Below are 13,166 nucleotides of genomic sequence, written 5' to 3' on the forward strand. Positions count from 1 at the left end.
ACAATTACTTGAGGCATCACATAACCTTAGTTTTGCTTACACCGCAAGTTACCTTGAACCAGACCAGACTTATCTTATGATGTGAATCTTCAACATTCATCTTCCTGCATTGGTTCTCCCTGATCTAGAGCCTTATACTTATATATCGCCATTATCTGTGCAGCAGCCTTCCTCTCTGCTATACTTCCTATCAAGCTTTGCACAGACCTAACTACTAGGGGTATAAGACACGGTAGGAGTAGACACAACAGTAAAATCAGTAGGACTCCACCTACCACTGCCTTAAGCCCTCCAAACCACTCATACCAGCTACCAAACCAACTACTTGGATTGTATCCTTTCCATACCTGAGTAGGCACATGCGCTAGTTTAACCATATGGCTAGTAAGCTCAGCTATTGCTTGCCCTTCGTCATCTATTTGAAGACAGCAATTGCTTAGGTTAAACTTCCCACATACACCTCCCTCTACTGCCAAAAGGTAATCCAAGGCTAATCTATTCTGGTATACTGCTGTCCTCATCCTGGTGTTATGCTTCGCTAGAAGATTGAGCGCTTGTGATGTCTCATTTGTGATAATCTCAACCACCGCCTGTAATCTTATAATACGGTTGAGCATATAAATAGGGGTTCTATAACCAAAGGTACCATCCTCAGCCCACGTGGCTGGCCCATAATAATCTATGATACGCTGGGGAGGCCATTCATTATCTTCCCAGGCGCCTATCTCTATGGGTCCCCTTTTCTTCCTATGATTCACATCATACACTTTAACACCTAAAGTCTCACCTGTTTCAATCAGCAGTTGGTAACATTAAGACTACCGGCAATACTTTCAGCTAGGTCAATGAACAGGTTTTTAGCGTTATGGGGGATCTTATTATCTATACTCATCTCTTCATAAAAGGAATGGTATACTTGATGAGTCTGGGAGGATACCATATCAGTCTCTATCCCTATAAACAATAATGTCCCAGGATCTAAACCCGTCCCGTATATCTGAAACCCAAATAAATTGCCATACTTATCTAGGAACTTGTCGGGGTTATTAATAAGTATATGGACTGGGTTGCATTCCATAGACTTACAATAAGGGCTAGTCGGCAACTTAGTCACTATCATGTCTTTATCTACTGTCTGTCCCCAAGTCGCCCACCCCACACAAGACCAATATGGGCAAAAGTTATAGTCTTTATTTGGGCATCTAGGACTTACATATTTATTTTTACTACTGGGACAAATATATTTATCATTAGATCCATACGTCCTCTCCCATCTAAGATCCCCACATACATTCCACGGCTTTCTACCACTCGATATTGCTTTACACGCATCAAATAGCAGAACACCCGAAGAATGTACGGATTCTAACACCGTCTTATTAATTAGGGTCTCCTGAGGATCTCCATTCCTGAGAGTCAACCAAATTGTACGAGGTTGATACTCTGGACTGAAGCACTTAGGTTCTCCTACTCCTAAATGGCACACACTATAGTCTATATTTAAGTATCTACATCTTGATACATCTCCTTTACATTCGTATTGTGAATGCCAAATTAGGGTTTGGGAAATATGGTTACCTGTTCTCGTAGTCTTAATGCATACCTCACAGCTAGGAGTGTCGGTACCTCTACCTTCCTGAATATAAAAACACATATAAATAAACACAATCAAAAGCACATCTTTCGCCGTCATCCTCAGTCTTCGTCCGTGCGATGGAACCTCAGCTTCCAGGATGTGAGGGCTGCAGGGAATGGAGTTCTGCTCGTCTTCACAGGTGTCCCTTCGAGACTTTCCTGGCTTATACACTATGTGTTGGTAAGCGGACAGGCTTTATTATGGCCTTCTCACTCACACCTGTAACAATAAAATTTGTAATCCACAATAATTCCTCGTTACTCCGACTGAGTAGTGCGTTTCAACCGGATCTTGCAGGGATTCTCTGGATCTGCTGTAACTTGCCAAGAATCAACTGCTGCTGGTTTAACCCTGGAGTGATGTATCCACGGAGTCACTTCTGCTACTTTTATCGCTGTAGGGGTAGACAAAAGAACAACATAAGGACCTCTCCACTTGGGCCCTAACGGTACATTATTCCACTCTTTAATCCACACTTGGTCTCCTGGATGATAATTATGAACAGGGGGATAAATATTCACAGGTAATCTATCTTGTACCCATTTCTGTACCTCCTCCATAGTCTTACCCAACTCTACAACCTGCTGCCGAGTAATTCCTTCTCCCAACTGACTCAAATCCCCCCTTAAGTTACCAAGTACGGGAGGTGGTCGCCCATACATAATTTCAAAAGGAGAGAGGCCCATCCTTCTGGTAGGGGTACTGCGGATTCGCAATAGAGCTATAGGTAAGAGAACGTTCCACTTAAGTTGGGTTTCCTGACACATTTTAGCCAACTGGTTCTTAATAGTTCTATTCATTCTCTCTACCTTACCAGAACTCTGGGGTCTATATGCAGTATGAAGCCTCCACTTTATACCAAGCATATGAGTCAGTTGTTGTAGGCACTGGTGAACAAAAGCTGGACCATTGTCCGATCCTATAGAACAGGGTAAAGTTCTTGACCCAGAGTGAGTTTATCGGCTTCAGCTACTAGCAGGGCGGCTGCAGCTACGGCTCTTAGACAAGGTGGAAGTCCGCTGGCCACTGCATCCAGTTGCTTAGACATGTAGGCAACAGGTCTTTGCCATGATCCCAAGTACTGTGTCAATACTCCCACAGCCATTCTTCTTTGCTCATGTACATACAGGTAGAATGGTCGTGTGTGATCAGGTAGACCTAATGCTGGGGCACTCATCAAAGCCTTCTTCACATCTTCAAATGCCGTTTGCTGTTCTTGGGTCCATAAGAAGGGGTCGTGCTCTGTACCTTTGATGGCTGCGTACAGAGGTTTTGCTAGTATCGCATAGCTGGGAATCCATATCCTACAGAAGCCTGCTGCCCCCAAGAATTCTCGCACTTGTCTTCTATTCTTGGGTATTGGTATTTGGCAGACAGCTTCTTTTCTCTCTGGCCCCATAATCCTTTGACCTTCAGAGATATGGAATCCCAGATACTTGACAGTTGGCAAACACAACTGAGCCTTCTTTCCAGAGAATATGTAGTAGATCGTGCGTTGCTTGCTGACATTTTTCTTTTGTAACTGCTGCTATCAACAAGTCATCTACATATTGTAACAATACACATTCTCCTGGGATAGACTCGAAATCCAATAAATCTTGACTTAGGGCTGAACCAAATAGGGTAGGTGAATTTTTAAACCCTTGGGGCAGTCTTGTCCAAGTCATCTGGCGTTTTGAGCCCGTTACAGCGTTCTCCCATTGGAAGGCGAAAATACATTGACTTTCTGCGGCAATTCGGAGGCAAAAGAAGGCATCTTTGAGATCTAAGACTGTGAAGTAAGTAGCCCCGCCCGGAATTAAAGCAAGCAGGTTATATGGATTGGGTACAACTGGATGTATACTAACAACCGCATCATTGACTGCTCTTAAGTCCTGCACAGGTCGATACTCATCTGTACCGGGCTTTTGAACAGGCAGCAATGGGGTGTTCCAGGGGGAAGTACAGAATTTTAGGATACCATACCGTATGAACTTATCCAGATAGGATTGGATGTTCTTCTTAGCCTTCTGTGGGATGTGGTATTGTCTTAGGCTTACTGGATAAACCCCAAGTTTCAGTTCAATTTTTATAGGTGGAATATTGCGGGCCAGTCCTGGTGGGTTGTTCTCTGCCCAAACTCCTGGTATGTTAAATAATGTCTCATCACTCCTAGGGTTTTGGCTAGTCAACACTGTATAAAGTCGCCACTCTTCTTCCTTTGGTACGGATAAAGTCATAATACCTGAAGGTCCATTAAACTTTAGAGATGTTGTTCCATTTGGTAGGAACGTAATCTGCGCTTGTAATTTTGATAGCATATCACGTCCCAGCAATTGGACTGGACATTCAGGCATATAAAGGAATTGGTGTTTTACTATGTGGCCTCCCAATGTACAGAGTCGACTTTTAAGAACCGGTCTTTCAGCACTTCTTCCAGTTGCTCCTATCACAGTAATAGTCCTTCCAGATGGAGGAGCAACTAGATTAGTCACCACTGAATGTTCAGCACCAGTGTCGATCATGAACGCACTCCTTTTTCCCCCTATTGATACATCGACCATAGGCTCCGCTCGACCAAGGGGGATGGAGCCCGGTCGGTATCAATAGTCCTCCATGACCGTGTCAGCCAATCCTACGAAGTCCCTACCTTCTCTATCGCGGGACCTTTGCGCTGCTGGAATATACCTGTCTTCCCTAACACTTCCTCTATTCCCATTACTCCCTCTATAACCATTACTCCCTCCGGGGCCTCCTCTACCTCTCGCTCTGCCTCTAAAGTTTCCGTAACCTGACCTAGGTCTGTCTCTCTCGGACTGTTCTCTTCGCGGACACTCATTTCTCCAATGCCCTTCTTCCCTGCAGTAAGCGCACTGATTTCTACTTAGAGGTTCCTCATTCCACTTACTATCGCCTCTATCCGGGCCCCGTCTATCTACGCCTGCGATCGCTACCGCTAGCATATCAGCCTTTTTACGCATCTTGCGCTCTTCCTCTTTCTTACTTTCTGTATCCCTATTCATATAGACCTTATTTGCTACCTCCATTAGTTGGGTGATGGACATACCTGCAAACCCTTCTAACTTTTGTAGCTTGCGCTTAATATCTCCGTATGCTTGGCTGACAAAGGCGGAGTTAACCATTCGGGAATTATCTGCGTCTTCCGGATTAAAGGGGGTATACAAGCGGTATGCCTCCAATAATCGGTCATAAAAGACACTGGGCGCTTCATCGCTTTTCTGAATCACCTCAACTGTCTTCGACATGTTAATGGCTTTCTTTCCTCCTGCTTTCATGCCAGCAATTATAGCGTCTCTATAGGCTCTGAGTTGAACCATATCAGCACCATTTACGTTCCAATCGGGATCAGTGTTGGGATAATGTGTTGCGGCCCATGCTGCTGGATTAGCTTGGTTCAAAGCACGGGCTCTATCCTCTAGTGCTTTAATGGCTGCTTGATTTATTCTTGTCCTTTCCTCATTGTTAAATAAAGTCATTAGTAACTGCTGGCAATCAGCCCATGTCGGATTATGCGTCTGTACTATTGAGGTGAACAGATCAGTCATGGCTTGTGGTTTCTCAGTATACGAGGAATTATGGGTCTTCCAATTTAAAAGATCGGTTGTGGTAAATGGGACATATACGAAGACTGGGTCAGCGTGTGCCATTTGACCTGCGGCATCGATATAAGCTGACCCGGGATTTAGGCGAAGAGGCATCTGATAGTGCTTTAATTGTTGGGCACCAGTCAACTGTCGGGTTTGGATGGGGCTACGTAGGGAGGCGTCAGTCATGGGTTCCGGTCGGGGAGAGATAGGGTATGGAGATGTGGGAGGTTGGTTTTGGGAAAAGGTCGTAAATAAAACACTTCGAGCCGAGCTAGATGAAGCTTGACCGGAAGTCTGAAGTGGCGCCAAATCAGGATATTCGTTTCTAATGGGGGTGGGTTCTGGTTCCGGAAGGGGAGATTTAGTACGAGGGGGGGTGGATCCTGTACTGGAGGAGGAAGCGGAAGTGGATGGGGGTAATGAGGGGAGGGGTGCAGGACTTCCTGCGTTTGCGTCACTTCCTCTTAACGGAAAGTAAGGGGGCGGCAAAGGGATCTCGGACTCAGGGGGCGTGTCCAAAATGGGCCTAACACCAGTCCTAGTGGACGAACAAGTCCTAGCTACCATGAGGCGACACTGCTCCTCGTGGCATGTCTGGAGCCATTTTGGCGAGTCATTTACGGCCTGTCTCCAACAGTCAATATAAGGAAACTGGCCGTAAAGTTCAGGCCTACCTGATACAGCCACGTGTAAGCGCTGAACCAGAGTTAGATCCAAACTGCCACGTGGCGGCCATGCCGCAACCAAAGTAGGCCACTCCCTAGTGCACAAAGTAACTAAACGCACAGAAGACATCTTAACCCCAAAATCACAAGTTTTGAATCCCTTTTTAAAATTCTTCACCATACAACCTAAGGGATCCGGAATCGTTGACTGCGACGCACCCATACTTAACAATGGAACGTCGTCGACAACGAATACTATACACGCGTACTATTCAACAGTCACACCCGTTTCCTCTGGCAACAGCACCACGTGGTACGGTTACCAAGTGAAACGTACACAAACACAATAAACACTCAGGGAATTCCCGTACACACACAGCTGTTACACCAGTCACTATATAATCAATATTATGCCCTTTGGCGTAACTATACAGTCACCCACGCTATAATTCTCTATATACGAATTACCCGTCTATAACACACCCCAGTAACATCGTCTTTTACAATTAGCAGTTACAGTACGGTTAGCATAGGTCAAAGCACAAGTTAAGGTCACAATACAATTATTAGTGGTTATGGTGTTAAACATGCAATGGACAACAATGATTAGTACTTATATACAGTGTCAGTAAATATACAGGGTTATGGTACCGTGCACTATAATACAGCAACACACTATTAACACTCTCGCTAGACGGCTGAGCTCGCGCTATCTAACAAGATATACACTTTACTAAACAATCGTTTACAACACATTTACAATTCCCAACTAAACTATTGGCCAGTACCTTGAATGGACTACCTAAAAACAATCTACATACGTTTTGGTTAGCCACACTGCCCAATCACCACATATATAGCGAGCTAGAGGACCGAATTTACACAGACGCCTCTTAGTCGCACTATACAACGAGCTAGAGGACCGAATTTACACAGACGCCTCTTAGTCGTACTATCAAAAGTCTAGTGGGTTCCAAATTTACACGCCTTCCCACTTAGCCCAGATAGGATGAGAACTAGCGAACCGAATTTACACAGACGCCGCTTAGTCTCCCGGTCCCTCCGACCTAGCGAACAAAATGTACACCCTAGAACGCTAGTCTAGACAAGACACCGGTGTCCGGCTAGGGCTATTTTACACCAGAGCGCCCCGCCTGACTAACAGAATCAAACGGTCTGACTAAAGAGCGTTCGATCGAGCGGTGCGCCTTCGCTCCTTCCCTCCGACAGAGGGGGCAGATACACAGATTCAAAACCCCTTTGGGCCTACCGCACAATCGGTATACCCCTAGCGGGTCCTGCCGTCTAAAACAGCAGTTATCTTACCTCCTCGTTCCTGAACCTGAGTTCACACTCATCGACGGGGACACCCCAGCACTTCTCACGTAGAGGCCGATGATCTCCTGGACAACGGCCCAGTGGCGCCGAGACGAAGGGAGGTCCACGCAGAAGTTCAGGGGTGCAGCCGTAGAGAACGTGGGCAAAGATAGACCGTCTCACGCCTCTGCCTCTCAGCTACCGTTGAACGATGAGCTTCCCGGCCAATGCACCAAATGATACCGGAGAAACTGACGGAAGCCAAGCACAGAGAGATGGACACAGGTTTCTTCAGGAAGGAAGAGATTCTTTATTGGATCACCGATCGGGACTCAGAGGGACTAATGTCACCAAAATACAGCAAGTTCTGAGCCCCGGACAATAGTGCAGGCTCCTTATATAGGCATATAACTCCTCCCATATTAAGCTCCACCCGCACATTCTCTTAACCAATCAATACAATATAAGAATTAACTTCCTGTTTGACCGCATGGCCTGTCCAGCACAATGGAGGAGGGGAATACTACATCCTGTATTCTTGCACATGCTCCGTACACTACTGATCGTATCTTGCCTCGTGCAACCAACTGATCGATACGTCAGCATATGCACGCACACATGCCACGTGGTAATCTCGGCCTACTAAATTTATTTTTACCGAGATTCCACCACACCACGTGGTGCTGTTGCCAGAGGAAACGGGTGTGACTGTTGAATAGTACGCGTGTATAGTATTCGTTGTCGACGACGTTCCATTGTTAAGTATGGGTGCGTCGCAGTCAACGATTCCGGATCCCTTAGGTTGTATGGTGAAGAATTTTAAAAAGGGATTTAAAACTTGTGATTTTGGGGTTAAGATGTCTCCTGTACGTTTGGTTACTTTGTGCACTAGGGAGTGGCCTACTTTGGTTGCGGCATGGCCGCCACGTGGCAGTTTGGATCCAACTCTGGTACAGCGCTTACACGTGGCTGTATCAGGTAGGCCTGAATTTTACGGCCAGTTTCCTTATATTGACTGCTGGAGACAGGCCGTAAATGACTCGCCAAAATGGCTTCAGACATGCCACGAGGAGCAGTGTCGCCTCATGGTAGCTAGGACTTGTTCGTCCACTAGGACTGGTGTTAGGCCCATTTTGGACACGCCCCCTGAGTCCGAGATCCCTTTGCCGCCCCCTTACTTTCCGTTAAGAGGAAGTGACGCAAGCGCAGGAAGTCCTGCACCCCTCCCCTCATTACCCTTATCCACTTCCGCTTCCTCCTCCAGTACAGGATCCACCCCCCCTCGTACTAAATCTCCCCTTCCGGAATCAGAACCAACCCCCATTAGAAACGAATATCCTGATTTGGCGCCACTTCAGACTTCCGGTCAAGCTTCATCTAGCTCGACTCGAAGTGTTTTATTTACAACCTTTTCCCAAAACCAAGCTCCCACATTCCCATTCCCTATCTCTCCCCGACCGGAACCCATGACTGACGCCCCTTTACGTAGCCCCATCCAAACCCGACAACTGACTGGTACCCAACAATTAAAGCACTATCAGATGCCTCTTCGCCTGAATCCCGGGTCAGCCTATATCGATGCCGCAGGTCAAATGGCACACGCTGACCCAGTCTTCGTATATGTCCCATTCACCACAACCGATCTTTTAAACTGGAAGACCCATAATTCCTCGTATACTGAGAAACCACAAGCTATGACTGATTTGTTCACCTCAATAGTACAGACGCATAATCCGACATGGGCTGATTGCCAGCAGTTATTAATGACTTTATTTAACAATGAGGAAAGGACAAGAATTAATCAAGCAGCCATTAAAGCACTAGAGGATAGAGCCCGTGCTTTGAACCAAGCAAATCCAGCAGCATGGGCCGCAACACATTATCCCAACACCGATCCCGATTGGAACGTAAATGGTGCTGATATGGTTCAACTCAGAGCCTATAGAGACGCTATAATTGCTGGCATGAAAGCAGGAGGAAAGAAAGCTATTAACATGTCGAAGACAGTTGAGGTGATTCAGAAAAGCGATGAAGCGCCCAGTGTCTTTTATGACCGATTATTGGAGGCATACCGCTTGTATACCCCCTTTAATCCGGAAGACGCAGATAATTCCCGAATGGTGAACTCCGCCTTTGTCAGCCAAGCTTACGGAGATATTAAGCGCAAGCTACAAAAGTTAGAAGGGTTTGCAGGTATGTCCATCACCCAACTAATGGAGGTAGCAAATAAGGTTTATATGAATAGGGATACAGAAAGTAAGAAAGAGGAAGAGCGCAAGATGCGTAAAAAGGCTGATATGCTAGCGGTAGCGATCGCAGGCGTAGATAGACGGGGCCCGGATAGAGGCGATAGTAGATGGAATAGGGAGCCTTTGAGTAGGAATCAATGCGCGTATTGCAAGGAAGAAGGGCATTGGAGGAACGAATGTCCACAAAGAGAGCAGTACGAGAGAGACCAACCCAGGGCAGGCTACGGAAACTTTAGAGGCAGAGCGAGAGGTAGAGGAGGCCCCGGAGGGAGTAATGGTAATAGAGGGAGTAATGGGAACAGAGGAAGTGTTAGAGAAGACAGGTATATTCCAGCAGCGCAAAGGTCCTGCGATAGAGAAGGTAGGGACTTTGTAGGATTGGCTGACACGGTCATGGAGGACTATTGATACCGACCGGGCTCCATCCCCCTTGGTCGAGCGGAGCCTATGGTCGATGTATCAATAGGGGGAAAAAGGAGTGCGTTCATGATCGACACTGGTGCTGAACATTCAGTGGTGACTAATCTAGTTGCTCCTCCATCTGGAAGGACTATTACTGTGATAGGAGCAACTGGAAGAAGTGCTGAAAAACCGGTTCTTAAAAGTCGACTCTGTACATTGGGAGGCCACGTAGTAAAACATCAATTCCTTTACATGCCTGAATGTCCAGTCCAATTGCTGGGACGTGATATGCTATCAAAATTACAAGCGCAGATTACGTTCCTACCAAATGGAACAACATCCTTAAAGTTTAATGGACCTTCAGGTATTATGACTTTATCCGTACCAAAGGAAGAAGAGTGGCGACTTTATACAGTGTTGACTAGTCAAAACCCTAGGAGTGATGAGACATTATTTAACATACCAGGAGTTTGGGCAGAGAACAACCCACCAGGACTGGCCCGCAATATTCCACCTATTAAAATCGAACTAAAACTTGGGGTCTATCCAGTAAGCCTAAGACAATACCACATCCCGCAGAAGGCTAAGAAGAACATCCAATCTTATCTGGATAAGTTCATACGGTATGGTATCCTAAAATTCTGTACTTCCCCCTGGAACACCCCATTGCTGCCTGTTCAAAAGCCCGGTACAGATGAGTATCGACCTGTGCAGGACTTGAGAGCAGTCAATGATGCGGTTGTTAGTATACATCCAGTCGTGCCCAATCCATATAACCTGCTTGCTTTAATTCCGGGCGGGGCTACTTACTTCACAGTCTTAGATCTCAAAGATGCCTTCTTTTGCCTCCGAATTGCCGCAGAAAGTCAATGTATCTTCGCTTTCCAATGGGAGAACGCTGTAACGGGCTCAAAACGCCAAATGACCTGGACAAGACTGCCCCAAGGGTTTAAAAATTCACCTACCCTATTTGGTTCAGCTCTAAGTCAAGATCTACTGGATTTCGAGTCTATCCCAGGAGAGTGTGTATTGTTACAGTATGTAGATGACTTGTTGATAGCAGCAGTTACAAAAGAAAAATGTCAGCAAGCAACGCACGATCTACTACACATTCTCTGGAAGGCAGGATACAAGGTGTCTAGAAAGAAGGCTCAGTTGTGTTTGCCAACCGTCAAATATCTGGGATTCCATATCTCTGAAGGTCAAAGAATTATGGGGCCAGAGAGAAAAGAAGCTGTCTGCCAAATACCAATACCCAAGAATAGAAGACAAGTGCGAGAATTCTTGGGGGCAGCAGGCTTCTGTAGGATATGGATTCCCAGCTACGCGATACTGGCAAAACCTCTGTACGCAGCTATCAAAGGTACAGAGCACGACCCCTTCTTATGGACTCAAGAACAGCAAACGGCTTTTGAAGATGTGAAGAAGGCTTTGATGAGTGCCCCAGCATTAGGTCTGCCTGATCACACACGACCATTCTACCTGTATGTACACGAGCAAAGAAGAATGGCTGTGGGAGTATTGACACAGTACTTGGGATCATGGCAAAGACCTGTTGCCTACATGTCTAAGCAACTGGATGCAGTGGCCAGCGGACTTCCACCTTGTCTAAGAGCCGTAGCTGCAGCCACCCTGCTAGTAGCTGAAGCCGATAAACTCACTCTGGGTCAAGAACTTTATGTACGAGTCCCACATGCAGTACAGACGTTGTTGGATTACAAAGGAAATCATTGGTTTAGTAATAGCCGTATGACCAAGTATCAAGCAATGTTGTGTGAAAACCCAAGAGTGCATTTAGAGACTGTAAACACCTTAAATCCAGCTACCCTTTTGCCACAACCTACTGAAAGTCAACATGATTGTTTGGAAGTAATGGATGAAGTATTTTCAAGTAGACCAGATCTTCGTGATTTTCCCATCCAGAACCCCGATGTTCAATATTACACCGACGGCAGTAGTTATGTGAAAGAAGGGATCCGCTATGCAGGATATGCAGTAACAACAATAGACAAGGTGATAGAAGCTCGGCCACTGGCGAAAGGAACATCAGCACAAAAGGCAGAATTGATAGCACTAACACGAGCGTTACAATTGGCTGAAGGTTTAAGAGTGAACATCTACACGGACTCCAAGTATGCGTTTTTAACCACTCATGCCCACGGAGCTTTGTATAAAGAAAGAGGACTACTGAATTCAGAAGGCAAAGAAATCAAGTACGCAGCTGAAATCCTACAACTATTGGAAGCAGTGTGGGAGCCGAAAGAAGTCGGTATTATACATTGTCGAGCGCATCTGAGAGGAGATGGTGATGTAACCAAGGGAAATCGGATGGCAGATAGTGCAGCTAAGCGTGCTGCTGAATCAGGAAGACAGGAGTATGTGGGGCATATAGCTGCTCTAATACCAACCCCACTGTCTCAATGGACTCCAGTTTATACAACTCAAGAAGAGGAGTGGTTAAAGACTGAACCGGGAAAGTATTTGGAGAACAAGTGGTATCAGCTAGAAGATGGAAGAATAGTCATACCAGCATCACTAGCAGTAGAAATTGTCCAGAACTATCATAACGGGACACATTCTGGGAGAGACAGTACAGAAGAATCTCTTAGGAAACATTTCTACATACCAAGATTGTCCAACTTGACTCAGGCCATTGTACGTAGATGTGTAACGTGTGCTAAAAATAATGCAAGACAAGGACCAGTAAAGCCACCAGGAGTCCAGTTTATGGGGGGACTCCCCATGTCCGATCTACAAATAGACTTTACAGTGATGCCTAAATCGGGTGGACATCGTTACCTGTTGGTAATTGTGTGCACCTATTCAGGCTGGGTAGAAGCATGTCCTACTCGTACAGAGAAAGCAGGAGAAGTTGTGAGATTCCTGCTACGAGAAATAATACCCCGATATGGACTACCCTGTTCTATAGGATCGGACAATGGTCCAGCTTTTGTTCACCAGTGCCTACAACAACTGACTCATATGCTTGGTATAAAGTGGAGGCTTCATACTGCATATAGACCCCAGAGTTCTGGTAAGGTAGAGAGAATGAATAGAACTATTAAGAACCAGTTGGCTAAAATGTGTCAGGAAACCCAACTTAAGTGGAACGTTCTCTTACCCATAGCTCTATTGCGAATCCGCAGTACCCCTACCAGAAGGATGGGCCTCTCTCCTTTTGAAATCATGTATGGGCGACCACCTCCCGTACTTGGTAACTTAAGGGGGGATTTGAGTCAGTTGGGAGAAGGAATTACCCGGCAGCAGGTTGTAGAGTTGGGTAAGACTATGGAGGAGGTACAGAAATGGG

This window comes from Pelobates fuscus, chromosome 12 (assembly GCF_036172605.1).
Source record: "Pelobates fuscus isolate aPelFus1 chromosome 12, aPelFus1.pri, whole genome shotgun sequence".
In the NCBI taxonomy this organism is placed as follows: domain Eukaryota; kingdom Metazoa; phylum Chordata; class Amphibia; order Anura; family Pelobatidae; genus Pelobates; species Pelobates fuscus.